The 26,939-nt window shown below is 44.9% G+C and overlaps 1 protein-coding gene across 1 annotated transcript in view; it reads right to left on the reverse strand.

Annotated features, from left to right (window-relative positions):
* MPP7 (MAGUK p55 scaffold protein 7) overlaps positions 1 to 13,156 on the reverse strand; it is a gene marked incomplete at its 3' end in the record, with an annotated part of 263,678 nt that extends 250,522 nt beyond the window's left edge. The window contains exon 1 of the mRNA XM_079701252.1: positions 13,059 to 13,156. The remainder of the gene's footprint in view (positions 1 to 13,058) is intronic.
* Positions 13,157 to 26,939: the final 13,783 nt, after the last annotated feature.

Raw genomic sequence — 26,939 nt, forward strand, 5'->3', positions numbered from 1 at the left:
GCTTTGAAAGTCCCAGTGTGGGAGAGCCAAAGGATGGACGGCAGACCGTGCGGGCGCCGCAGCTCGGAACGTGGGGAGACCGTGAAGGGCAGGGCGAGCCGTCACAGCCGCCCGCACGGGACACCAGGCGGACGAGCCCTCCGAGGCGGCGGCGGCAGCAACGGTGCCACGAAACACCGGGAAGGAAGACGTGAGGGCATCTGCTCGCTGACGGACGGCAGAGACGGGAAACCGGCCCTGCAGGGTCTCCAACCACACCGTTGATTAACAAGGAATAGCAACTGCCGCTTGTGGACTTTCGACTGGTGCCAGACGCGACACCAAGGGCTTTCGCCACCCTCGCTTGAGGCAGGCACTGCCGCCAGCCGGCTTCAGATAAGAAAACGGAGGCTTCGAGTCAATAACGTGCCTTCGCTCATAAGACCAGCAACGAGCAGAGCTGGAATTTGAATCCAAAAATGTTTAGAATATTATTCAGCCTTAAAGAAGAAGGAAATCTGGCCACTTGACGATGTGGATGAACCTGGAGGATCTTGTGGTACGTGAAACAGGCCAGTCACAGGCAGAGATGCTCCATGGCACTGCTTCTGTGATCAATCTAAATAGTGAGACTCACAGGGCAAAGAGTGGGACGGGGGCTCCAGGGGCTGGGGGCAGGGCGACGCGGGAGGCATGAGACAAAGCGTACAGAGTTTCAGTTGTACGAGATGAAAGTCCCAGAGCTTTGCACATCACAGCGCCTACAGATACAGCACCACAAGGTATTCTTTTTTTTTTTTTTTTTGCAGTACACAGGCCTCTCACTGTTGTGGCCTCTCCCGTTGCGGAGCACAGGCTCCGGATGCACAGGCTCAGCGGCCATGGCTCACGGGCCTAGCCACTGCACGGCATGTGGGATCTTCCCAGACTGGGGCACGAACCTGTGTCCCCTGCATCGGCAGGCGGACTCCCAACCACTGCGCCACCAGGGAAGCCCCACAAGGTATTCTTAATCTGCTCAGAGGGCAGATCTTTTGTCAATATTCTCACCACAAAATAATAATACAGAGGGCAGGAAGAAGCTTTTGGAGGTGATGGATAGGTCATGACAGAGTTCACCAATGATTCCTCAGATGTGCACTTCTCTCGAAATGTACACTCATTAAATTGCAGACATCCAGTATGTTCAGCTTTCTGTGTGTCAGTCACACCTCAACCAAGTGGTCTACAAAAAAAATGTTTCTGTTTTACAGTCTACATCCTTAACCATTAAGATATATGTATATGGCCTTAAGGTTTTCAGTGACCAGGACAATAAATATCAACTAAACTAGGAAGCGAGTTGGAGAAACAGACTCTCCAGGACACAGGAGGCTGGAGGTACATTCACCATCCAGAACATCAGCCCGGCAGCCTCACGAGGAGGCTTCTGGCCTTGAAGAAGCTACGTTTAGTTTAAAAAATCGTAGAACCCAGTGTTTATGCACATTCTCGTAAAAGTAAGTACTCGATTGTCCCCGCAGATCTGCTGGAAATGCGTCGTAAGCCCTGACGTTGTCGCGGGCAGACGCGCGCTTCACTGGGAACCACAGGTCAGAGAAAGGAATTCCAGCTCATGCTGCCTCGGCTCAACCTTCCAGTGAGTTCTGCCCCCTTGGCTGATTAAACAGGGATCTGAGGGGAACCCACAGTGGACATGCAAATGCTCTCTTCCTGCCCATTTGTAGACGGCCTGAAAATGTCACAGTCGGTTTCAGAGGGAAGAGCAACTGAAATCAACGCTAACTCTGAGACGTTCAAACATCCAGGGGATGCCACGAAGCAGCTGCAAACCGACTCCCCGCAAAGGAGGCTCCGGTGGGCTCAGTGGACCCGAGCTCGCTGGAACCCCGGCAGTTTGGAGTCGCTCACACAGAAAGCACGGCCGGAACCCAGACGATGGGCAAAGCCACGCTGTGTGTGTGTGTATGTGTGTACGTGTGCGCGTACGGGGGCGGGGTCTGAAGACAGATCGAGGACTGAAGCCACTCCCACAACTGAGGAACAGGAGCAAGAAGAAGAGCCAGCAGCAGGAACAGAGAAGAGATGACACCATCTGAGAAGCAGGAGAACTCAGCGCCCCACCCGGCCATCGGCTCACTCAGTCTCCGCCCGAATCCGCATCCAGCCCAGCCCTGCCGCGGCTGACCCCCCAGTCGTCCCCTCACCAGTGTCCCCCCGCACCGCGTCGGGGCCCTCCCGACCTCACCACGCCAACAGAGAGAATTACCCAGAGCCCACATCTGGCCAGGGCATCTCCACAAGGTCCCACAGACTAGCTCTCAAACTGAGGTCTCTTGTGGAGGATGAAGGGTGGGCATAAAAATGACACATCTTCCCGGAATGTCCATTTTACAGGGTGGCAAGTGACGTTTAACCTATCAGATCCAACATAAACTTCAGAACAATTTTATGCTTGTGGTGGGCTACTCTTTGAAGAGCCCTCAGACTTCTCCCCGGCAAACTTCTGTCACTGAGGGGTGCGCTTTGGTGGAAAGTGTTAGACTTGTGCTTGTCCAGATTAAGATGAGGAGCCAGAGAAAGAAAGCCTGAAGATGTACAAAGGAGAGAAAAATGCCGGTACGAGTTCAGATCACATGATACTCTCACACTATCTGGTCTCTGCTGTTTAGAACAACAGGTGACGCGGGTTTGAATCCAAGCTTTTACCACTTCCCAGTCATACGACTCAGGGCAAATTATTTAACTTCTCCGTGACTTGGTTTTTTCCCATTTGCAAAATAAAAATGACAATAACTTAAAGGGCTGCTGTAAGAATAAGGCATAAATATCCAAGGAGAGCTAGCTCAGCACTGCCTGGCTTACAGCAAGGGACCGACAAATGGCAGAGATTATTTGTAAACTCCAAGCCTGTCCCAGTCTGCTAAAGCATTCCAAAGCTTTTATTAAGTCCACAACTATTCTCAGACAGGAAACTGTCTATTCTGATAAGCAGTCCCGCCTTACCAGTCACAGTCTGTCCCTGAGGGATATCTTAGGCTCCAAATGCAAAAGAGTATATTTAATCACCCAGTTCTGGAGTCCTCTGGAGATCAGAAACACGGAGGACACCAGAAGCCAAATCAAAATCACTTTGGTTGTCGTCTACAAAGTGTAATAAGACACTGCACTGAAAACAAGTTGACAAATCTTAGTCCCGAAACTATGTGCCTCAGTAATGCAATAAAGCACTTTGCTGAGGATACCAATCTGAAACACACACGAGAGGATGAACCAGTGAATGAAGAACATCCCACTGCTGATCATGGGTGTGAATCAGTGCCCAGGGAGGTTTCACAAACGTACAAATATTTATATAACCTTTTGTCATCTAGGTACTAAGCAGCGTGCATTCAGCAATCACTCAAATGATGAGAAGGAATGCAGGGAGGAAAGAGCAGCTAAGAACCAGCCTGACCTGAAGGAGAAGGACCTGTTCCAAGCCACAGTCGGCACCCGCAGGAATCTGGGTGAAAGCCTGCAGGTCAGGACTGGAGGCATCTGCCTCTCCTTTTTCTCTCACCCGAATCCAACAGATACTCTAGTTCCCTTTAACTTGCTCCTCAGATAATCAGTTTTACCTACTGCTTTGGTTTTTCCAAAGAAAACTTTATCTTCTATCATCCATTTCTCAGCATTATAGATTTTTAAGGGGGAAATACTGTAACCCACAGAATGCCAGTGACAAATGTATATAAACGGTCAACTTTTCACCTATTTTACTGCACCAGCAGCACCTTCAAGGCGGGATGCCTTATACACTTTCAAGTCTGCTCTCAGAACACAATGTAAGATACGTAAAAGGATAATTACATGCAATGAGTACATTATTCTAGAGGCAAGAAAAATCTTGGTTTAACTCAAAAAAATTCCAGTTCCTTTAACAGCACCAAGATGTGTCTACTATTATAGTTTATTTCAAATGAGTTAAGCTACTTTAAGAATACAACAAAAGGACTTTTCTGTTGATAGTTTCCTTTGGATTTACTTACTTCTACAAACCAGTGCAATTTAGCTTGGTGTTCCAAAGAAAAATGACAGACCAATTTCTTTATCCTGAGCATACCTGAAAACTAATTTTTTCTAATCGAACATTTAAGCTGCCATTTCTCTACTAACTACATCTCAAATAATATACTTTCCCTTTATTAAAATATCTTAATAAATTAAAAAGGAAGACAGAATGTAAATATCACAGTTTTGAAAACCCCTTTTACTAAAATAATGGATCTAGGCCATGATTAGCAATCACCGTGAACATCACAGAGACAACCAACACTGCCCGAATCCAGCTACCAGTACACTCAACCACCTGTGAAGCAATTTTGGCAAAAAAAATAGAAACGGTACCAAATCAAGATCAGATTAGCATTTACAGGAAATAAAAGTACAGAAGAACAGGTTAAACCACACATTAAATTGAGAGCATCACAACAGGTTACTACCTGTTCTAATTCTTAATTATGATGTTACCAAGCAAATATTTTTTGATACACGCACAGGACATTTCTTCCAGGTCTCTTTGTGATCATCTCCATCTAAAAAGATGAGAAAAATCAACCAAGTAATGGCATGTTTGTGGGTGTGTTTACTGCGTTAAGACAGCAAAATGCACAGCTTCGTATACGTCTAGAGTTGCTGATCTCAGAAATACTTGCTTTCCTAGTGTTACTAAATTTTCGTTCACTGGGAAAAGTATAGCCGAGCTGAGCCAAGAAGTGGCAAGGCCCTGCTTCTAAGAAGATCGCTTCAGGAGTAAGTAGGCAAAGAAGCTGGGTCTGGTTCAGCACCGTCAGGGAGACATCAGAACGAGGGGCCGGGCCTCGGCTGCACTGGAGGAGATGCCAGGTGCCAGCTCTTTGCTCTCAGGGTCCAGGAAATCCTGGGACTTCTCAAGAACCTTTCAGGACATAAAAACTATTTGTGTAACAAAGCTGAGAGGTTGTGCTTTTCACTACACTGACATTTGCACTGATGATACTCAAGCCAGGGCATGGAAAATCGCTGGCACCTTAGCACCAAGCAGGGCAGGGGCACCAACTGTGCAGGTCAACACTGCAGTCCTCACCAAGAGGAACTCAGGGGGAAAAAAGCACCATTTCACCTAAGAATATCCTTGAAGAAACGGTGAAAACTAACAACTGGGTGAAATCCTGACCCCTGAATGCATGTCTTTTTAATATTCTGTGTGACAAAATAGGAAGTGCACATAAGAACCTGAGCTGTCCGCTGCAGAATGACGGTCATCTCGAGGAAAAGAAATTGTGCCAGTTGCTCTATGTGTAAGCTGAACTAGCAGCTTTTTTTATTCCCCAGAGAGTAGTATTCTTATATAAATAACTGGAAGACAAAGCTGGGCATCTGGTAAACATTTTCTCAAAACAGAACCCAGTGAGCCAGACGCTTCAAGGAAAACACCTGAAATGTTTGTTGCCAATAATGAAACTCAAGCTTTCAAGGAGAAATTCAGTTTTTGGAAAAATTATACCTGCCGCCAGGAACTTTCATGAAAGCTTTCTCCGTACTCACAGATTCTTCTGATGGGCTCACTGGTGATCCTACAAATGGTTGCTGTTGTTTTTTTTTCAAATGGTATCATAACACATGCCAATATTTGGCAGATTTATGTAATTCCATGAATGAACATTTCCTCAATCATGTATGGGTAAAAAGATTCAAAGTACAAGAAAGACCGATAGATTTAAATGTAACAGAGCGAGAAAACTTTATTGATTGGGGTTCAGCTTCTACTCTGCAACCCAACTTTAAGGAACTACCACTTACAGAGTTTTAGTGTAGGATCAAAGAAAGATTACCTAAAAAGAATACAAAAATAGTCCTCTCTTTTCCAACTGCAGGTCTGTATAAGGTGGGATTATCTTCATATATTTCAGCCAAACAATAAATCACAACAGACTGAATACAGAAACAGATATGAAAATGCAGCTGTCTTTACTAAGCCAGACGTTAAAAGGAGCTGCAAAAATGTAAAACGATGTCACACTTCTCAATTATTTTAATAAAGTTATTTTTCATAAAGAAGTTATTTATGTTAACATATAATGGGGTTATTATTTTTAATGAATTTATAAATAAAATTTCCTGTTTGAAGTTCTAACCCAGTAAATATTAACAGATACAACCCACACAGACAAAACATCCTTAATAATTTTTAAGAGTATGAAGTGGTACTGTGACCAAAGGTTAGAAAACAACAGCTGTGAGAACTGGAGTCGAGGTCATGCTTCTTCAAAGCTCTCAGACGTGACTTTGATTTCTCCTTCGAACAAAGATGGGAGCCCAGCAGGAGCCGGGTGACAGGGAACCCAAACTACTCCCCAGTTACAAGTCAGGATCAGGAAAATGAGTAGGAGGATGGCCTCCGGGGTCCTGCAATGTTCTGTTTCTTCACCTGAATGCTGCTTACACAAGTGTTTGCTCTGTGAAAATTCAGTGAGCCGCACACTTAGGACAGATGCATTATATATTTCTAGGTATACGGTGTACACATTTTTCTAGGTATATCTTACACTGGAATAAAGTTTTTAAAATTCACAGTATAAGACGCATAATGACTTCTGCCTTGTTTTTCCAAACCCACGATGGCTTTCAACTAACCAGGGTCATCACATACAACTTACTTTGGAAAAGCCTGATGAAAATAATTCAAATATTTAATTTAAAAACCTCAGAACAGACAACTGTAACTTCTCAGGGTTAAGAGCTAAATACCATCTAGGTCAGTTTCCTTACGGAGATAAGGAAGAGAGTTCTCTGCTTTTACTTCTCCAGCTTTTCAAACGACAGTGAAGTCACAACGAATTTTTAAAAAATGAAATCAAATACAATTTTAAAAAATGAAATCTCCCAATTAAAGGCAAAACTAAGCATGAATTCCCTTTAGGGTATTAAAGTGATCAAGCGGCCACTATCTCTGCTAATCTTCAACACATCAGCGCAAGTCTAGACAAACACAGTGAGGCAAGAACACACAGAGAGCAAGAACTGGAAGGAAGTGACAAATGGCCATTATGTAAAGATGAAATCATCATCTTCATGGAACACCCAAAAGACAAGCTAGCCGTTAAAATAGCACAGATTGCTCCCCCTGCAAGAAAATTAAACACAGATAAATATGTCAGTGCCAGTTCACAGAAAGGGAAACTCACACACTTAATAAGCATCTGATAAGATACTTAACTGCATTAGTAATCAGAGAATTGCAAATAAGAACAGTAACATATGTGCCCAGACGCTCCATCTGTGGCATCAGGTTAGAAAAAAATTATAAGGTCAGAAATTATCAAGTGCCAGCAAGAATGCTGGGAGTGTAACCGAGCCCAGCCAGCCCAGCTAATAACCTGGCAGGACTCAAGGAAATTACATCTATGCCTGAGAGAGGGTGCTGTGAGGAGAAAAGGGGGAAACGCAGTCACGAGAGGCTCTGTAAGGACCAGCAGTGACAGAGGACCACTAACTCAGGTCTGCACACCTGATCTGGGAGAGGGGTCCCCATCTCACACGCCCCTTCACTGAACCGGCAGGTCCCTGTTCACCAGGCACTGCGCCCGCCCGTGCTGGGGACACAGTAAGGAAGATCAGGTCCCTGCCCTCAGGGTTGACATTCCAGTGAAGGAAACAATAAAGAGGAAACAGATAAAGCTATGGTTAAGCGTGTGATAACTGCTACAATGGAAATAAAATGGGTGACTGTGACAGGAAGTGATGGGAAGGGAGGGGCTACTATCCAGGGGATCGCCAGAGAGAAGAAAGCTCTCAGAGATCCGTGGGAAGAAAGTGAACCAGGCATCCGGCAAGCTTCGGAAAGACCTCCAGGAAATGCACCCAGGGCATCCACCTCGGTCACCGTTCTCCAGGGGAGACTGCAGATGTTCTGAAGAACATCCAGGTGCTGCCTGGTAACTGAACCCCAAGGAACCCCCTTTAAGATTCCTGTTCTATAAAGTACGGACTACAGTGATTACAGCTAGCGTCCAATATATTTTGACCAAAGAGTTCAAGCTTTTTCGAGGGGGAAAAAGACACCAGTGATGTAAATGTTCTATGTCTCTAAAAAGGTTTCTGGAAAATTGTTAGGATCCACAGACTTTCCCTTCATTCATTAAATAGAAGCTGAGTACTCATGTATCCTTCCCATAGCACACGGCAGGGAGATGGGGATAAAGATGAAAGTTTCTGTCCTTAAGGGACATACCTCAACTTCACAAGGTTCAGGATTCTAGGTATTTCATTCACTCGTTGACTCTTATGATTAAAAGCCAGCATTGACTGCACGCTTGCAACCCTCCAGGCAATGTCCAGTTGACTTTTATGATTAAAAGCCAGCATTGATTGCATGCTTGCAACCCTCCAGGCAATGTCCTATGAGTTTTTATACACATTTGAGGTCACGTAATAAATACTCCCAACAACATACTAGTACATTATTTCCACTTTAGAAATGAAAAACCAGAGGTAAGAAAGTTGCCTGATGTCAAAGAAGGAATAACGGGCGGAGCAGGGATTCAAAGCCTGGGTTCTTAACCACCACGTTTATATTCCCCCCTGGAATCTTGTCAGTGGTCTTCCCAGGACCAGAAGCATCGCCAACCGTCACCCTGGAACTTATTAGCAATGCATATTCTCAGGGCCCATCCCCAGACCTGAGGAATCAGAAACTGTGGGAGTGAACCAGCCACCTGAGTTTTAACAAGCCCTCCAGGTGATTCTGAGGGATGATAAAGTTTGAGAACCTCAGCCTAAAGTTTTCATACTCAGCTGTATGTATGTTAAAGGTGAAATGACTACCATTTTGAAAATTCCAAAATGCGAAATTGTGACCCTATTTTAAAAAGATCTAAATGATATTAATTCATTTCCTCGTTACCCAAAGCACGGCATCTCCTCCCCCCTGGACTCTGTACCCTGATTAGACCGTCTAAAAAATAGTCAGCTCTGACGGGCCTTACTGGGAACTGAGCTACATTCCAAACATGAAAGGGAGCACAGAGGTCCAAACAGAATCTTCACAATTTAAATCCCAAGCCATATTAGGAAGAGGAAAAAAAAAATATTTTGAATGTCAGCTACAGAAGCTTGGCAAATCTTGGTCCACGGCTCCACAATCCTTTTCATCCCTAGCTCCACTCCAAACTTTTACAATCTCATTTCCACAAACTTCCAAGCGCCAAAAAAAGAAGTTTACAACCCTCAGAAATGTTTGATTCTCATGATTCAAATTGCTGTAAGTATACATAAAGAGGCACTGTCTTGCAAAGAGCAAGTTTTTAATCACGAGTAAAGCTAATCAGAGGCTTTTACTGTACAGACTACAGCAATAAGTGCTAAAGTTTTCCCTGCCCCTTAGCTGGACCAGCCCTCTAGGGCACCCTACCTGACCCTTCTCTTCTCAAAGTAGTATTTAGACCAGTGCCTTCTTTTGTCCCCAAGTCAACTGCCCAATATGAACACCCCAGCTCCATGCGTATTCAAGGTTTCCTATTTCTAATAACGCCTTTTTCCAAAGGGAATGGAAGATCGAGTATCAGAGGTAAGTAGGTTCAAGCACCTACCATAATTCGAGAACCTAACACATGCCCAGTAACTCTCTTAAGCCATTCACTTGCAAACACAAGTCATTCATTTTACCAAGTTCAGGATTCTACTTATTTTACATAAATTTGAAGCCGGCAGCATTAAGCAGCCCGAGGCTGGACCACGGGGCGTCTGTAAAGCTGACTCAGTGCTCCCTGACTCTGAGAAGCCCACACGCAGGCAGCGTTTCCATCCGCCAGGCTGCTTACACAAGCCCACCGCCCGGCCACGCTTCCCCAAGGGCAGGCAGCCCCGCCAGGAGCTTCCTTCCAGGAAGGAGCGGCACCTACTTATTTTCCCCTCCCAAACCACCATCAACTCCCCTGAGAACCAGAGCTGGTTCCAAGAAGCAAACTACCAAGGCTCTCCTGCCCACACAAAGCTCAGCGGAACTGGATCATACAGACACACACCAACCGCCTACAGACCTTCTCACCTGAGTGCTTGCGCTGCTTTTTAAAAGTCCAGTGTTTTCCGCAAAATATCTCACAAAATGCAGTCACCCTAACTAGTCCTTACTCTGCACTAACCCTGCCATTTCTAACCCTAAAATGGCACGGCATTTTACCAAAGCCGCGGCTGTGTTTTCTCATTTCCTTTCTGTAACCGTCAGTGACAAGCAATTTAACCAGTAACCAGGCCAGTAACAAGCAAGCTCCCACCACCCAAGGGAGAAAGAAAGCTCCCCGCTCTTTCCTAAGTGAAGCTGACAACCGTGCTTTCCCAAAAGAATAGAAAGATTTACGAAGTGAGCATTCAAGGAATAAAAACTGTTTTACGTGCCTGGAAAAAAAGATGTTTAACTTAAGTATTCGTTCATAGCAGATATCAAATAATCTTACTATATATAGCCACTTTATCCTACCTCTTCGTTCAAAGAATCAGTAATCTAGGAAGGCAAAGCATAAAGCACGCTCAAACAGCTCATCAGAGTTCACATAAGATTTCAACAAAACACAAACCATCAAACACAAACCAGTTCAAGGGTACATAAATAAGGACCAATAAATTCACACTCTGTTCTAGGTTCCTGAGCACAGCAAGAACCAGAGAGTTTTTTAGCTGTTGTTTCTAAAATTACTAACAACTTTCCTCACTTTAAATTAAGCTGCCATGTCCTTGCAGATAATCTCATTTAATAAACCTGACTTAAATCACTGATTGCAATTGTTTGAATGTCAGTGATGACAGCTGCAGCACATTTGTATCTTTGTCAGTGAAATGCTTTTAATAAAAACAAAAAACATCTGATTGAAATCTCCAGTAAACAGCACCCAGTGCACCATCTAGTGGAAGCTGTGTAATGTCCTAATTAAATCTTTTTTGAAGGGTAGAAACCCTGAAAATCACATGGGGGCTACAGGCCCTAGCTAAGAATACAGGTAAATACCCTACAAGCAGCCTAAACTCTTTCCAACTTCCCACACTGCAACAGGTGCTCATCAGAAGAGATCTCACTTTCTGTACAAATTAGCAGATGATAAAGGTTTCTTTATGGAATGTTCTGCTTGGGTGCTAGAAATTTTAATTTGACCAGAGGAGTAAAAATTAAGTAAAGACATTAATGCAAAAACAAAAAATGAGTAAACAGAATCAGAGCCGAACGGAAAAGCCCTATGTAAGGGATGCCTTACATGACAGATAAGTTATGTCAAAATGTACGCGTTCCACCCAGCAGAACACCTGCCATGAAAACAAGATGTTGCTTCATGACTAAACAGCTCCATTCAGTAATAAATAAGACATTTCTATGTTCCTGAGGACTACTAAATTAACATAAAAACAATACTCCCTAGGTTCCCCAAGCCGTCACATCATTCAAGGGGACCATCTCAACTACCCATCTAACCCCACTTGCCGTTAACCCCCAAACTCCCTTGAGTTACTCTCATCAAGGAAGAGATGATTTTTACATGTTCGACACTTCTAAATTTATAGTAAAAACTTCCTGAAACAAAATCATAACCAAAATGTGTTACGCTTCAGTTTTACTTACCTTATGAATATTAACTAGTTCAATTCAGAAAGCAGTACTCAAGTCCAATGCTAAGCCAGAGATGCAAACAAAGAAGATAAGATTTTCTAACATGGAAAACCTCCCAAAACTTAAAATAGAGATTTTTCACAGAGCACCGCTAGGTTTTCTTACCTGTGTGAAAAAATCACCTTTCTGGTGAAATTCAAACTATCTTAGCAACCTAGGAGGGGGGAAAAAAAAAAGCCTAAGAATATTTTACTTGGAAATAACCATCTCCACCTCTGACTGGTGTACATGGGAATCAAATCGGTATGCAGAAGCTTGCTTGACGGTGGGAACCTTACTGGATCGTGCATTAAACCCATAACAGGTATAAAATAGCAGGAGTCTACAGACCTGGGGCAGAATTCCCTTCATCTCTAGGGCTCTGAGTTTACACACCTGCAAAATGGGCGTGAGGTGCACTACCTGCTTCTGGAGAGTAAGAGGATACCAATATTGATGCAGTGCAGTGAGCTTCTCCATTAAAAGACCCAAATGCAGTGCACCTGGAAGGGAGGCCCTGCTCCAAGAGTCCTCACCGTGCCATTTCCGCTAAAACTCGTGACCTTCATTTCACTTGTGAACAAATGGGGAATGAGAAAAAGCTATTACGCAAGTCAAAGAAAAGGTAACAGCAATTCAAGGTGCTTCACTACAGGTAAATCACATCACTGTAGTTAACCGCCTAGGACTTGTCTGCAAAGTATTACTGCGTGGGTAGCAGGTGCATCCCTAAAACCTAAAGCCCGGAGGCTGTGCTTAGAAAGGCTTTTTTTAATTCGAACGCTAATGTTTAAAAAATAAGAAAAAGAAAACGAATCTCAAGTCTACACCCACCCACGAGGAGAGACAAGGTGCCACCCCCAGACTCTTGCACACTAGCTCGGCATCGCCATCCACGTTCCTCCCCTCGTCCCCACCGCACGGCCCGCATTGCAGCCCAGACAAAGGTGAGTCACACTGCTGGGTCTACTTGTCACGGAAGAAAAAAACCCCAATAAGTTCACGTTAAAGGCTGTTTCGAATTTTAAAATAATAAGTAATAAGTAAATCATGTTCCTGTCTAAACGCACTGCAAAGCGCCCGTGTCCACGAAGGCTGTAACTCACACCACCTAAGTACGGACACCTTTCCCGCTTTTAAAAAAAAGGAAAAAAAAAAAAAGCCACTCGGCTTATTGCTCATTATCAGCAGGTCCCCTGCGCCGCGAGCCGGACTGACTCAACTCCGCGTCTCCCCTCCACCTGCAGGGCTCCCCGCCCCCGCGCCCCGCCAGGTGCAGCGACCGCGCGCTCCCGGCGGAGGCGCCCCGAGGCGGGCGGGAGGCTCCGAGAGACGCGGACTTGCCGGCCGCGGCTGAGGGAGAGCCAGGGAGCCCGCCCCGCGCCCGGGCTTGGACTGGCGCGGCAGCCCCGGCGCCCCTTACCTGCTCCGGGCGGCCGTGGCCGCGGGAGGCGCGCTCGGTCCGGCGCAGGCAGCCCGGGCCGAGGCAAGGAGGCTGCGACCGCAGCCGCCGCGAAGGACAATCAGCAGCCTGCGGGCTCGGCACCGCCGCGGCGGGCGCAGGGTGCAGGACACACGAGCCCAGGAGCCCGGCCCCCGCTCCAGCCCCGCAGCCCCGCGGCGGGGCGGGGCCGCGGCCGGAGGGGAGGGGCGGGGCGGGGCCGCTCCGCCCGCGGGGCTAGAACGCGGTGGACGCTGTGTAAGAGGCGCCTGCTGATTGGCTGCGATAGGGGTGCACGTCTCCGATTTGAAGACAGGCTCTCCAGCAGCGCTCCCTCATTGGTCAGTACGTGAAAACAAAGCAGAGCCCTGATTGGGGGCAGCCCTGTAGCTCCTCTCCCCCTACCCCAATCATCGAAGCTCCGCCTCCGCCCGCTCCGCCCCCGGGTGGCTGCAGAACCAGCTGTTTCGTGGACTAGCTAACTGCCTTCCTTAAGGGAACCCCGGATGCCCAGGTTCCTTTGCTAGAAGCGAGCTTCCTTATTCCAAGAGTCTTTGATTTCCGTATGAACTTGTTGAATAGCAGCTAATCCTTAACATCGCTTAGATTTAGAGCGACCTCTTGGGTGTTTTTTAAAATGCTGCCTAAGATTCACAGGGAAATTGGCATATGCAAAAAGAAGGTGTGAAATGTTTTCACCCCTAGCGAGATTATGCTGTTTTGTTTTGTTTTTTTTACCTTTCCGTGTTCCATATTGAACGTGTATTACTTGTATAATTAGAAAAAAATGTTTAATAGGAAATGAATAAGGTACACAGAATGGTAAAGGCAAACTTTGAGGATATCCGTGGGAACTTCCACAACAGAAGAAAATACAGTAATAAACGCAACACCTGAGGGCCATCAAAAAAGTACATTCTGGTATCAGCCCCCTTCAGCTGTCTTAAAGAACTTTATAAATATGACTGAGCTGTCTTAAAGAACTTTATAAATACTCTTTCCATATAACTACTATTTACCCCACATATAGTGTACAATGAACTGCCCAGTAAGCAGATTCATAGCAAGAAGTGAGAATACAAAATACACAATAAAGCTTTAACCAAAAAAGTAGACTACAGAAAGAAATTTAGAAGATAAACTAGAAAATTCAGCTAATGGAGGGAATTTTAAGAAACAAAGGAAAGTGACAGCCCTCGGAGATGAGACTTAGGTTTTGAAGATTGAAGCAGAGGGAGGAGGAGGGAGTGGAGATGAAGACCTAGAGTCATCTGAGCTCTCAGACCACGCCAGCCAGTCTAGAAAGGGGGCGAAGTATATCTCACCTGGGGACCACACTCGCTTAACCCTCTCTAGCTGCTTTCCTCTTCTATTTGTTCTTTTTGTCATTCCCACGAGGTTCTGAAATAGGCTATTTGAAGTGAAGCACTTCACCCAACAGCTCCATAAATTTTATAGTGTTGAGAAAAAATGGAGATCGACAAAAGTCAAACGTAAGGAAGGAAAGGAATGTTAAGGTAAACATGAACTTGAAGTGATGTAAGGACAAGAAACCTAATACAAAGAAGGAGACAAATCTTTTTTTCTCTCATTTGTGGAGAATAAGGTAAAGCTCTTTGGAGGACAGAGTAACAACCTCATTACCTAACAAAGACTATTTTATAGAACCCTTGTAAGAAATGGAATTCTAAACGATAGTCTGAAAATATGTGTCCCAGAGTATTCTGAGAAAGAAACTTAGTGTTGAGATCTAGTTATGTTTAAAAGAAGAAGAAGGGGGGTGCGGAGGAGGGAGGGATGAGAAGTGCTGAGCACTCCTGGTAAAGTTTATTCCAAAGTTTATTCCATCCTAGTAAAGTTTATTCCGCAATAACGCCTAAGACTCTGTCACTAACATTCTTTCTTTGAGATTAAGTAATTTATATCAAAGATTATTCTTCTATTCACTTACTCACCAAACATGTAATCAATATTAATTACCAAGTACTACTAGTTCCTGCCATGAACTAGGCACTCTACTAAGTATAGTCTTGAACAAGACAGACTGGAAGCTATTTATCAGTTGGAGAAGACAGATAATGAACCAGTGAACAGATAAAGTTACAGAAAGGGATCGGGGAAAAGAAGGAAACAGTGACCTGAGAGATAGGGGAGTGACTTTAAATTGGGAAAAGAGAGAGGAACAATCTAAGGAGAAATGCTCTAGAAGAAATGCTAAGATTTGAGGTGCCACCTAAGTGAGAAACCACAGCTCCACAAAACTGCAAGGCTATGACATTCCCGGTAGAGGAAACAGCAGGGCGAAGGCCCTGAAGGAGGAAGAAAAGTGACGTGTTAGAGGAACAGAGAGAGGGCCAGGTGGCTAGGCTGGTGCGGGAGGGTGGTCCCAGACGGGGCAGAGAGGACGGTGGGGCCTGGCAGGCAATGGCGAGAAGTCTGAATTCTATCGCATGGATTCCTGATGTGTTGATCAGTACTTCAAGCATCAGTGAAGGGTAGGTCTTCTCTCCACTTCCCCAGGTGGGCCGTTTTTTCCAGAAAGGGGCAAAGGAGATTTCTTTCTCTTAAGTTGCTAATATTGCAATAAAATCATTAACTTTTTAAATGGGCATTCACTGACTAAGTCAGTCTATCAAGCATAGATCTATGAAGAGCATACTATTTGCCAAGGACAGGCTGGGTGTGAGACACAGACCCGGGTGGAGCTATAGGCAAACTAGCTCCGCACAGGTGATGGGAGAACTCAAGGGAGCTATGGGGACACAATCCTGAAGGGGAGGAGGAATCGCTAAATCAGGAGTCATCCCAGTGACTGGGGACAAGGTTTCAGATCCAGGGGCAACAGCAGATGAACACTGGGCAGCAGGCAGGAGGAAGGGACTCTGACGCGAAGGCTTAGAGACCATGGCACAAAAAAAATCAACTCTCCGCACATCCCAAGCTTGCCTTGCACAGGTGGACCCAGGAAGTGGAAACAAAAACCCAGTGAGTGACAATGTTCCGAAGGCCTGGGGGCTGACAAAGTACGAGAATTAATAAGCTGATCGCTGTTTCACATAATTATCTCCTTCATTTCTTCAACAAAAGTCACTAAAATTAGTAGATACCCACTTTTCACTATGACATTCTTTTTTGGATAGCAGTGGGTTAAGAGTGTTAATCCTCTTTGACCAGAATTAGGACAGCGCTAAAGCCCCTGGGGTAGAGATCTGTGCTGCTAGTTCCAGCCTTTCCCAGTGCTTGTTGGTGCGCTCCTTCTCAGTTGAAGTTACAATTAGCAGATATCCATAAGGGAAGAGAACCAGTCCCTGCCAATCAGAGGAAAGGCTGGGAAATGTCATAGAATCTCAGGACATCTGGCTGATGGTGCGTCAGAAGACACAGCAACTAAGAAATTTAAAAATGCAGTCTTTGCAATCTCTGACACAGTGCTTCAAAGCCACTGAAAAGTAATTCGTCTACCCTAATAATAGAGTTCAAAAATTAATTATAAAGATAGAGGGGTGTGTTATAGAAGCCAAAGATTGGGCTGGCCAAAAAGTTCGTTCGGGTGATATTGTGGGAAAGCCCGAATGAACTTTTTGGCCAAAGCCAATATAAGCAAAAGTAAGCCAGTCTTCAGGAAGGCTGGGAGCCAGAGACTGAAAAGCCATGAGAAACTCAGCTGAAGTTTTCTCTGTCTTCAGACCTGCCTCTCTCTACACTTCTGCTCTATTCTTCTCCAGAAAACAGCTTTCCAGGCTCCTGTGTCCATAAGTAAGAGTAAAGCTACCCCAGACACACACACACACACACACACATGCACACAAATACACACACGACTGAATCAACTCCCCTGACCCAATCCCAAGTTCTATGGGGAGAAGATATAACTGGCCCAGCTTGGTCTCCCCCTCCCCCGCCATCACCTATGCTGTGGGGAGGATGGAGGTCACTGGCATGGCTGCTAAGCACCTTCCCTGTTGATGGGCAGAGACGTCCAGGTGTACAGGCACTGGGCAGATGACCAGAGAGGCCTTCATCATGTCCCCCAGTCAATGAGACTCCATTCTCTACTCAGTGACAGTCTTCCCTCGTCCTTTCACACTGACATAGAGGCCCCCAGGCCAAGGCCAGTGTCCTCCGTGGTGATTGCCAGCTTTCTTGATACCTCCCTACTCCAGGTGGCTTCCTGACACCAAGGACCCTTGTCTCTTCCAGTTTCAAGTTGCCTTTAGCCTTCTACTGATTCCAACTCCCCCTGTCTGGAGGATCCGTCTTGACCTCAGTGCATTCAAAGAGCAAAAGCACTTGCCAAGTTGGTGGCCTCGCTCCCGGCTCTGCTGAGACCAGCGTGTAGGGCAAGCAGGACCTTAGGGCTGGAGGGAAGCGGAAGGCGGCACTTTGCCCAGCACTGTCCCATCAGCATGCCCGCGGAGGGGCGACACTTTGCCCAGCACTCTCCCTTCAGCATGCCCACGGAGGGGCGACACTTTGCCCAGATGAAAACCTGGATGGTTTCATCACTGTGCTGATGGCTGTTCATATTAAAAATCCTTTGATCAGTTTAAGCCACAAGATACAGTTTTAATTCAGAAATTTTAATACAAATGCCAATAATTTGATCAACACTTCGAGCTTCATTGACCTGAACTGGAAACATCCGACTGTGCCTCTCATGACTCAGACAATGCAGTCTTCTCTGGCTGCCACTCCCTCAGTTTCTGGTCCCTGAAGCCCCCTTCCATAGGTGCTCCCACTGAAGAAGCCCTCCCCAGGCATTCTGATTCCAGCATCTCCAGCGCAGCTCCCTCCTCTGGTCCACAGGAAACGCGCATACATGCTTTACTGGCAACAGTGGTGGGCGTGCACACGGGTCCTCCTCCTCCCCTGCCCTCTCGCTCTCTGAACTGCTGCCTCAAGCTGCTACCTTCAGCCTCTCCACTCTGGATACCTCGGGTGAAAGTCAGGCATTCCGAATACCGGAGGACACAAGTCACGTTGCCCTCGTGGTACTTTTGACGCCCCCTCTCTTGTGAGATAAACAGGAAGAGCTTGGACAAGTGGTTCTGTGGGACTCAGCATCGCTTCCCTCAAAGAAAACCTTCATAGACTCTTCCCTAAACTCGACCTCTGCCCTGTTATCCGATTTTGAGTGAGGGATTTTGAAGAGTCCTCAAAGGGCTAAGATATTTCCTTTGAGATTTGCTTCTGGCTCTGGCAACGTTTAGAATTTTACATCTATCGTCTCTTGGTGCCTCAGTGAAAATTCTACAGCTGCATCTTGTCATACTAGTGTGAGTCTCCAAAAACTGCTTTCTTAACACCAAGGACATAGAGCGATGCAAACTTGTTCTCTAGAATCACAGGCTGTCAGAAACTCAGCTGTGTGAGTATCAGTGAGAATGGAAGAGTCACTCCTTCCTGGATGATGGGAGCCTCTGTGTCCCTTTGACACAAGGATGCAGCCTTGATTTCCTCAGGTGCAGACCTTCGGATAAGAAATCTGGGGAAACAGCATTCCATGTTTATCTTAACTTTATGGTTACCAAGGAAATAGGACTCTGAATCCACCTTTCAGCACATACTTGATGTCAGCAAAAATATTACTAAATGTTAATAAAATAAGACTGACAGCCTTGCTCTGCTTTGAGTCCATCACAACACAGTTTCACTTAAATCTGACCTGAACTCCACCCCCCACACCCCCTGCAATAACTCCGCTCTTCCTTCGTCTGGGGAGGTCCTGTCCGGGCTCCCCTGTTACAAGATCAGAAGCCCAACTAAGCGAGACTTCACGTTTGTCTCTGATGGTGTTTGACTGCTGGGCTTTATTATCAATGACCAATTCTTCCCAGATCAGGTCACTAGCTCCTAGGTCCCCAGGTTCTGTTTTCATGTCTGCATCTCCTTTCACTGCACCAAGCCCCACACACTCACTGCCACCATTGTGCCATTACCGGTCAGCCCAAATCCTGCAACTACAATTATATAACACACAAAACACCATAAACACAAGCATCTGCAGATACTCATGTCTGCTTGCTCCAGAAGAAGAGCCAGTGAAGAGTATTAAAATTACCTGAAGGGCTTTTGAAAGTTACAGAAGCCCTGAGATACTGATCCGATCTTGCCTGCTGTTCTCTCCCCAAATACGCATACTTGACTGACTCATTCCAGCAGTGACCCTGTTGGTGAGGGGAGAGTACCTGCAGGTATGTTTGGGAGGTGGAGAAACTCTGCTGTATCCTGCACTAATCCGGTAGGCCCTTCGTCAAGATTCTAGGTCTATAAATTTGGGGGAAAAGTTTTCCTCTGAGCTCAGAGCACCAGCTTGATGTTGCTTATGAGTGAAAGGAAAGGAACTGTCCCCATGGTGACAGGGACTTTGCCTGACTTATTCACCAAGTCTGGCACAGGGTCAGTGCCCAGTGAACGTTTGCTAAATGAATTAATCTGGAACTCATTTTAAGATGGGAGGGTTTCAATCCACCAGTTGTACCTGAGCAAGAAGCACTCATCTAAACGACTAGCAGTGACTGTGGTCTGTCTGGCAACTTTTCAAGATTGGATTCTGATGCAGTTGGCAATTGACTTTTTCCTCAAGGACTTCTAGGTGTGAACTGAAAGCTGTCTAATAACTCTTAGGAAGAGGGGTGAGGAATGACAGCATAATATGTGGGTGAATGAACCTTGACTACCAATGATCCCATGAACACAAGGCTGTATGTGGGCCTCAGCACAGTTGTCACCAAGTGTGTTACAGTAAGACAGTTAAGGACCTCTGGGCTAATGAGACACATTAAAGAGACTGATAATTGCTTAAATGCCAATGTGCTCACCTGAGGAGCCTCAGCCTGTGTGTGGTCTCAGGTGTGCCTGTAAGACATGCCTATCTGATGGTCACACACACACACGCGGACACACACACACACACACACACATTTAAGTTCCTCGTACTAAATCAAATATGCCTCCATCCTCTCAAGTTTGGAAAGCTGTTAATTTGAAGGAGTTTGGAGTAGTTTTGAAACACTCTTCAGGGACTTCCCTGGTGGCGCAGTGGTTAAGAATCCACCTGTCAATGCAGGGAACATGGGTTCGAGCCCTGATCCAGGAAGATCCCACATGCTGCGGAGCAACTAAGTCCGCGCGCCTAGAGCCTGTGCTCCGCGACGAGAGAAGCCACCGCAATGAGAAGCCCGCGCACCGCAAGGAAGAGTAGCCCCCACTGACCACTAGAGAAAGCCCGCTGACCACTAGAGAAAGCCCGCGTGCAGCAACGAAGACCCAACACAGCCAAATATAAATAAATAAATAAATTTATAAAAAAGAAAAAAAACACTCTTCAATCCATGGCATTTGAGGTGAAGATAAGACAAAAATTTTTTAATTGCATTTGGCATTTCTGAGAAAGACCAAAACTCTTTTCACCATGATTATAAAGTGAGAACAATGATAACATACCCCAAATGAGTCCTATCTCTATTTAGCCACACTCATTGTGCAAGAACAGCCCCAAGGAACAAAGAATACCTTCACTTTGTAATGCTTATGATTGGATTAAGTGTTTTACATTGAGAAAGAAAGACATTGATAGAAAAGTTTAGAAAAAATAGAGAGAGAGTGAAATGAGTTACTCAGAACTTTTAATTAATAGTCATCTTTGTACTTACCTTGTTGAGCTCACAAGGGAGAGAGTCACAAGCAAAATCACTCTTGTTCTACTTATGTTCCCCAGAGCCTACGATCCACCATCCTTCATTAACTAGTGCTGCCCTGGAAATGAGAAGCTTCCTCATCAAGCCACTTGGAAACTGAGTGACTCCTTCTTGTACACAGAAGATTAAGAAACGTGTAAGGAGGAGCCATCGCAGAATGGAAAGCCTTAGTGCTGCGGCAGAAGAAACAATCTGAGGGTGTGCACACACAGACGGTGCACTGCCAACAAAGACGGCGCTTTAGGAGACGGCACTCTTGTTTCGTTGCCTCTATTTTCTTAACTCATGTAGTTTTCTCATGACTACACCTTTATCCCCAAATTCCCTCTCCCTGGTAAATGAGCAGGAAACAAAGGAACTTAATAGATAAGTCTCTGAGATCTGAGTTTAAATTCTAAGGTTAAAAAAAAAGAAACCATGTAAGCAAAAAAGATAGAGAGAGACACACTAAATAATAATAAATTTGAGATTACAGACCTGACTGATACCACCTCAGGCAGGTGATCAAGGCCAATGTCAAGAGTGAATGCAAGTCATGTTGACAAGTGTGTGTGTGGTCTTCCTTCCCAGAACCCAGAACCCCAAACCCCAGTCTAAGCATGGGAAAAACAGAAGACAAACCCTAACAGAGGAGCATGCTACAAAATAGTTAACCAGTACTACTCAAAACTGTCAAGGTCATCAACCACAAGACAAGTCTGAGCCCGTCACAGCCAAGAGCAGGTCAAGGAGACATAACAAGTAAAGGTAATATGGTAGCTTAGATGGGATCCTGGAAGACAGAAGGAACACCATGTAAAACTAAGGAAATCTGAATAAAGTATGGGCTTTGGTTAATCACATGTATCGATATTGGTTCATTAATTGTGATAAATGTGCTATGTTCCCAAAAGGGAAAACTAGGTGTGTGGTATATGAGAACTCTCTGTACTATCTTTGTCATTTTTCAATAAAGGTAAAACTGCTTTAAAAATTAAGTTGACTTTTAAGAGATTATATATATGTATGTGTACGTGTATATATGTATATACGAAGGATACTGAAGTAGCTCAAGAGCTCAGTGGAAGATTTGGACACCCAAGGTTGGGAAGAAGAAGAAGTCAGGTCCGCAGCAGCCTCTCTCAACTGTGGCACTGCATTCAGCGCGACTCAGCTCTGTCCTCCCTCAGGCACTGTGTCCCTCAGTCCCACATTTCAGTCCCCAAAGAGAAAAGCCCATTACCTGCACCTGGCTGTCTTCACCCTGCCTAGGTTTTGGTGCTAGAATCACGGCTGCTGTCCCCATGCCTGTGTCCAGGCGACCAGTTCATAAAAGGGGAAGCGTGACCCAGGCAGGTCCCTTTCTGGAAATACTGAGTAAGATGCTGTAAGTTAAGAAGAGGCTTAGCTGATAAAGTCAATATCCTAAAACTTCAAGGCCAGGTGTCCCAAAACAAAGGACAAAGGAGCATCCTTGTCATTTGCATTTGCCATTTTACATGCTAGAAAAGCTCTTCTGTTGATTACTACATTTTATGAAATCAAGATTCATAAGAACTGATTTCTAAAAAAAATTGGTTTAGCCCCCAAGTACTCACGCCAACTCTCCTGACTTCTAAATACAATTCCTTAACTTTTTAAAAAACTATTTTAAGGAACGTCTACAAAGGTTCACGGTGATGGAAACCATGGAAGTTTTGCCACATTGATGTAGAGGCAGGGACACCAGTGCAATGGAGACCCCCTAGGAGAGGCCTGGGAGGGTCAACAACTGAAGGGCTGCCACCCCCCAGCCTCTGCCAGGCCACGTGGTTGGCGCCTTGGCAGAAATTAGGAAAAGACACCACTCTTCAAGATACTTCACTTCCATTTGCTGGAAATTTGCTGTAATATGCTGCTTTTGGTAGAACAAGACATTTCACTGCCACCTGCCAGGAATAATAAAACTACAAACGTGTGATATCTATGACGTAACCACGGTTGCCTGTGTGCTGCCCAAGCTACGTGACCCTATGCTGTCACTCTGGGTGCCACTGTCTGTTACGAGCAAGTGTCATTTATTTAGAGCTTGGCAAGCTTGAGCTCACTTTCATGCCTCCTTGTATATGATTCTCCAAACAGAGTGGGCATTCCATCTGTCACAGGTAATCGTTATTTTGTTTACCTTGGATTGAAATAAAGAACGCAACTCTTGCACTGATCCTGTAATTGCAACGCCTTTAACCGTAACAATGGGGTAACAGCAGTTGTGGTGCTGAGGTGTGATGATCTTTAAGTGGGAAAACACATCAAAGCACTGTGCAGGGGACCTCACAGACCACGAGGTCTCCCTGGATTCCTGGTTCCTCCTTCCCTACATAAAAATATCGCATGGCTCACCAGACCAGGTTGGGATTCTCTGATGAAAAGCTGTAGGATTGCTCTCCCAAAAGTGCTCTCAGATACACAGTCCTCCACCTCTGTGCGCTGGGACACAGAACGGTGTTTCACCTGCCCAAATCCAAATAAACACCATCAGTAGACATTGTGTGTTTGTTTTTTCCTCGAAAATTGTATTGCAAGAAGCAGGTTATGACTTCTGTTTATTCACTAGAGAACCAATTTCTACACGTAATGTAATGAAGCTTTAGAAATCCCTTTCAAAGACATTGTTTCCTTGAAAAAGATTTGCTCGCTTCATTTATTTACTCAGAATGGGACTGTGTGTCTTAAATTAACTGAATTTTGAGTTATGTTTGGCTACACTGAAGTAATCAAGGACATAAATTCAGAGGGGGTATCTAAATACTGAAAATTGAAAATGCCATTCATAAAAATACACATTTATCCACACAAATGAACCTGCTGGTGCCCTCCGTTGCCTCCAGAAGGGAAACTGCTCTGTTTAAGGCACTGTGGGTATCATTTGTTTACTTCTCCCAGTCACACCTGGGACTTCTCCACGTAAAGCAATGAGTTAGTGTCTCTGGAGGGGAAAAGTCTGAGAGATGAACATGAATTGAAGGAAAAGAAATGAGTTGAGGGAGAGAAATGCCTTGGAGGAGGGACTTCCTTTGGGGTTCAGCATGGTTAAACCGTCTGAAGCAGCAACGAGCGATGTATGTTTGGAGAAAAATGAGGATCCCAGCTGGGATGGAAGATTTCTGTAGGAAAGGGTTGGACAACGATGGGATGACCTAGATTTCCAGGCTGAGAAAGTTGGATCAGGTCTGAAAGCCAGTAGGAATTGCTAAAGCTTTTTAGCTTGTGAGGAAAATGGTATTTAAGGAACATTAATCTGGCACGGGAAAAAAGACTGTTTCAAAGTAAAATCATTGATATTATTTTTTATTTTGTACAATACTAGTGAGAAAGAGGACCCTTACAATAAGCCTACTTAAAAAAATAGACTATTGAAGTTACCAATTACTTAAGGATAGTGGAGCTGGTTATGTTGAAATTATCGCATATTCTTTTCATACCCTATTTGCCTTACATGCTCTTAATATTCAGGGTGAGTGCCAAATCTGTGTTTCACATTTGTTGATGTATAGTTGTATTTTTTTTCAGTAATTTAAAATTATTATTTAATTTCTATTCATTTCTTTTCAAATCATCTATTTCCACATGTTCAAGTTCTAATGTGTTTTTTGGTGTGTGTGTGTGTGTGTATGTGTGTGTGTGTGTGTTTTACAGTGGTTTGTTGCAAATGAAGGCCCTGAGAAAGGCCCATGATGCAGCTTGCCCCCCTCACTGTAACCGGAAGTGATCTTGGGAAAACAGGGCTCTCCCTGAGCTCAGCATTCTGGGAGGAAGAGGCCTGCCCTGGGATCCCCTCAGGGCCCAGGGCCCATTTTGAAACACTCTGATCAGGAAGCTTCCTTCCAGGGCACCCAGGAAGCTCACCAGTCCCACATCTATACCTCACCCGAACTTGGATCTGGAAGGTTTCAAACCTTAATGATGCTGCTAGAAGCCAGAAAGAAGAGCTGGCATTTCACATATGTAAGCAGTTTTCTATCCTGCAAAAGAGAGAGACCAGAATATATCTTTGGGGCAGTCTGTTTTGGAAAACCAGAAAAAGGTTAATTACAGATCTGTAAATAGACACCAAATGAGAAAGACCTTTTCATGCTATTGCTCTGTACATCTAAATTGCTGTTAAATATCTTACCTGGATTCTGGCATTCAGTCCTCACAGTAAACACCATGGGATATATATTATTATCTCTATTTTACAGATGAGAAAAGTGAGGTTAGTGTGATTATGTTAATTGCCCCCCTTTTTTTTTTGGTCACACCATGTAACTTGTGAGATCTTAGTTCCCCAACCAGGGACTGAACCCATGCCCTCGGCAGTGAAACCGTGGCGTCCTAACCACTGGGCCACCAGGCAATTCCCAATTGCCCAAATTTAGATGATTAATAATTGGCAGAGCTGGGGATTCAACCTGTCTGCCTCACGTCAAAGTCAAAACCCTCAACTGTCACTCTTAATCCTTCAGATTACATTTTCTTTATAGAATTGTTTTTTAAAGAATTTATTTAGACTGCACTATGTTTGCAAGCCATTACTTGTTTTCAGAGATATGTGTGTTTAGCTTTGCAGATACTCATGGAAGATTAAAAAAAACCCTGCTTTTCTGAGAAATTTAGAGAAACACTGGATACATTTTGGGCCACTTCTGGGCCACATGATGAAATGAATCACACAGCCAAGGAAAAAGCCAATCTTCCAGCTCATGTAAGGAGTCCTGGGCTCCAGGACCTGGGAGAAACTAGCAGCATTGACCCTGACAAGGAGAAGTAGATCAGGAGAAAGCCAGTGGAGACCTTGCATTGACTGACCATATGAAAGCCGGAGTGTACGTAGTCCCTGTCCTGAAGAAGTAATATTGAGCTAACCATTAGTTCAGAGGCCTAGAAGTTAACGTTTTTACTACGTGTCTAAAGGAAATGCTCATGACTCAAGAGTAGGGAGAGAGAGGAAGGCAAGAAGTTTTGTGTGACAAAACTTTGAAAAATCCTCCCACGCCCACCTCTGACCTCCATTATCCACAAACACAGCGGGCAGTCCCCAAACCTCTCTCTGTCACCCTCAGCTCTCCCTGGCACCCAGGCCTGGTGGCTCTTGTCTCTCCTTGACGCAGTCTCTTCCCTTTGATTTCTACTCACCATCCTCTCCCGTGGGTGAAACTCCATCCTTGCTGGAGTACATCCCTGCTGTCACTTCTCCATTGTCTCTAAACCCAAATCTAGCACCATAAGAGCCCAGGAACTAAGCTGGGAAAGACAAAATTCCCTTTAGCAGGTGTAAAAGGGGAAAAGCCATGAACACTCACATGTTAATGGGACTTTACTTTTGCCATCTTATCGGGTGAGGACCAGGTGAAACTTGGGTCCCTCAGTTCTGCATGAGTATCTCCTTCTGCTTCCGCTAAGAAGTCTCAGCCAAAACTAGGCACTGCTTTTCCCAAATACAAGCCCTATGCTGGGGAAAGATTGCCACTTGAAGAATTATGAAATGACTAGGAAACAGCAGATGAGGAAGTTCAGTCTCCAGCCCTGGAGCCACATGGATGGGGCTTGATGACATAGGTGCTGGTTGACCACGGACGTGTTATTTCACCTCTCAACGCCCTGGTGTCCTCATCTGCAAAACTGGGATCTGGACATTCATTAAACCAATATTTAGTGAATGTCTACTATGTGCCATGCCCATGTTAGGTTCTGGAGATACACAATGAACAACATAGAAAAACAATCCCTGCCCTCATAAGCATACCTTCCAGTGGGATGATAATAGCCATATTTACCTCTTAGTAGTTACTGTGAGAATTAAATGAGATAATAATAATAACACTGAACACCTATGTCATGATTATTATGTTCAGAATGACTGTAAGTACTTGGCATGTTTATTGATTCAAGGAGACTTTACTTTTCCTTGGCCGTCTAGTGGAGCCTATCAGGGACGGGACACAAGAGAAACAAAATATACTGAGATGGTTGCCAAAACAATGAAAAGTTATATGATAATCAAAGTACTTCTTTTTTTCTTAACACATTAAATAATAAGATCCAGTGACACGTTTAATGATACCAAAACTTTGAAAAACTAACGAGCCCAGATGTAACTAATTTCCGCATTCAAGTTCACAGGCATCCACTGGCTTGTAGACCCCAGGGTTAATTCAACCATCAT

Source organism: Hyperoodon ampullatus, assembly GCF_949752795.1.
Source record: "Hyperoodon ampullatus genome assembly, chromosome: 3".
NCBI lineage: Eukaryota > Metazoa > Chordata > Mammalia > Artiodactyla > Ziphiidae > Hyperoodon > Hyperoodon ampullatus.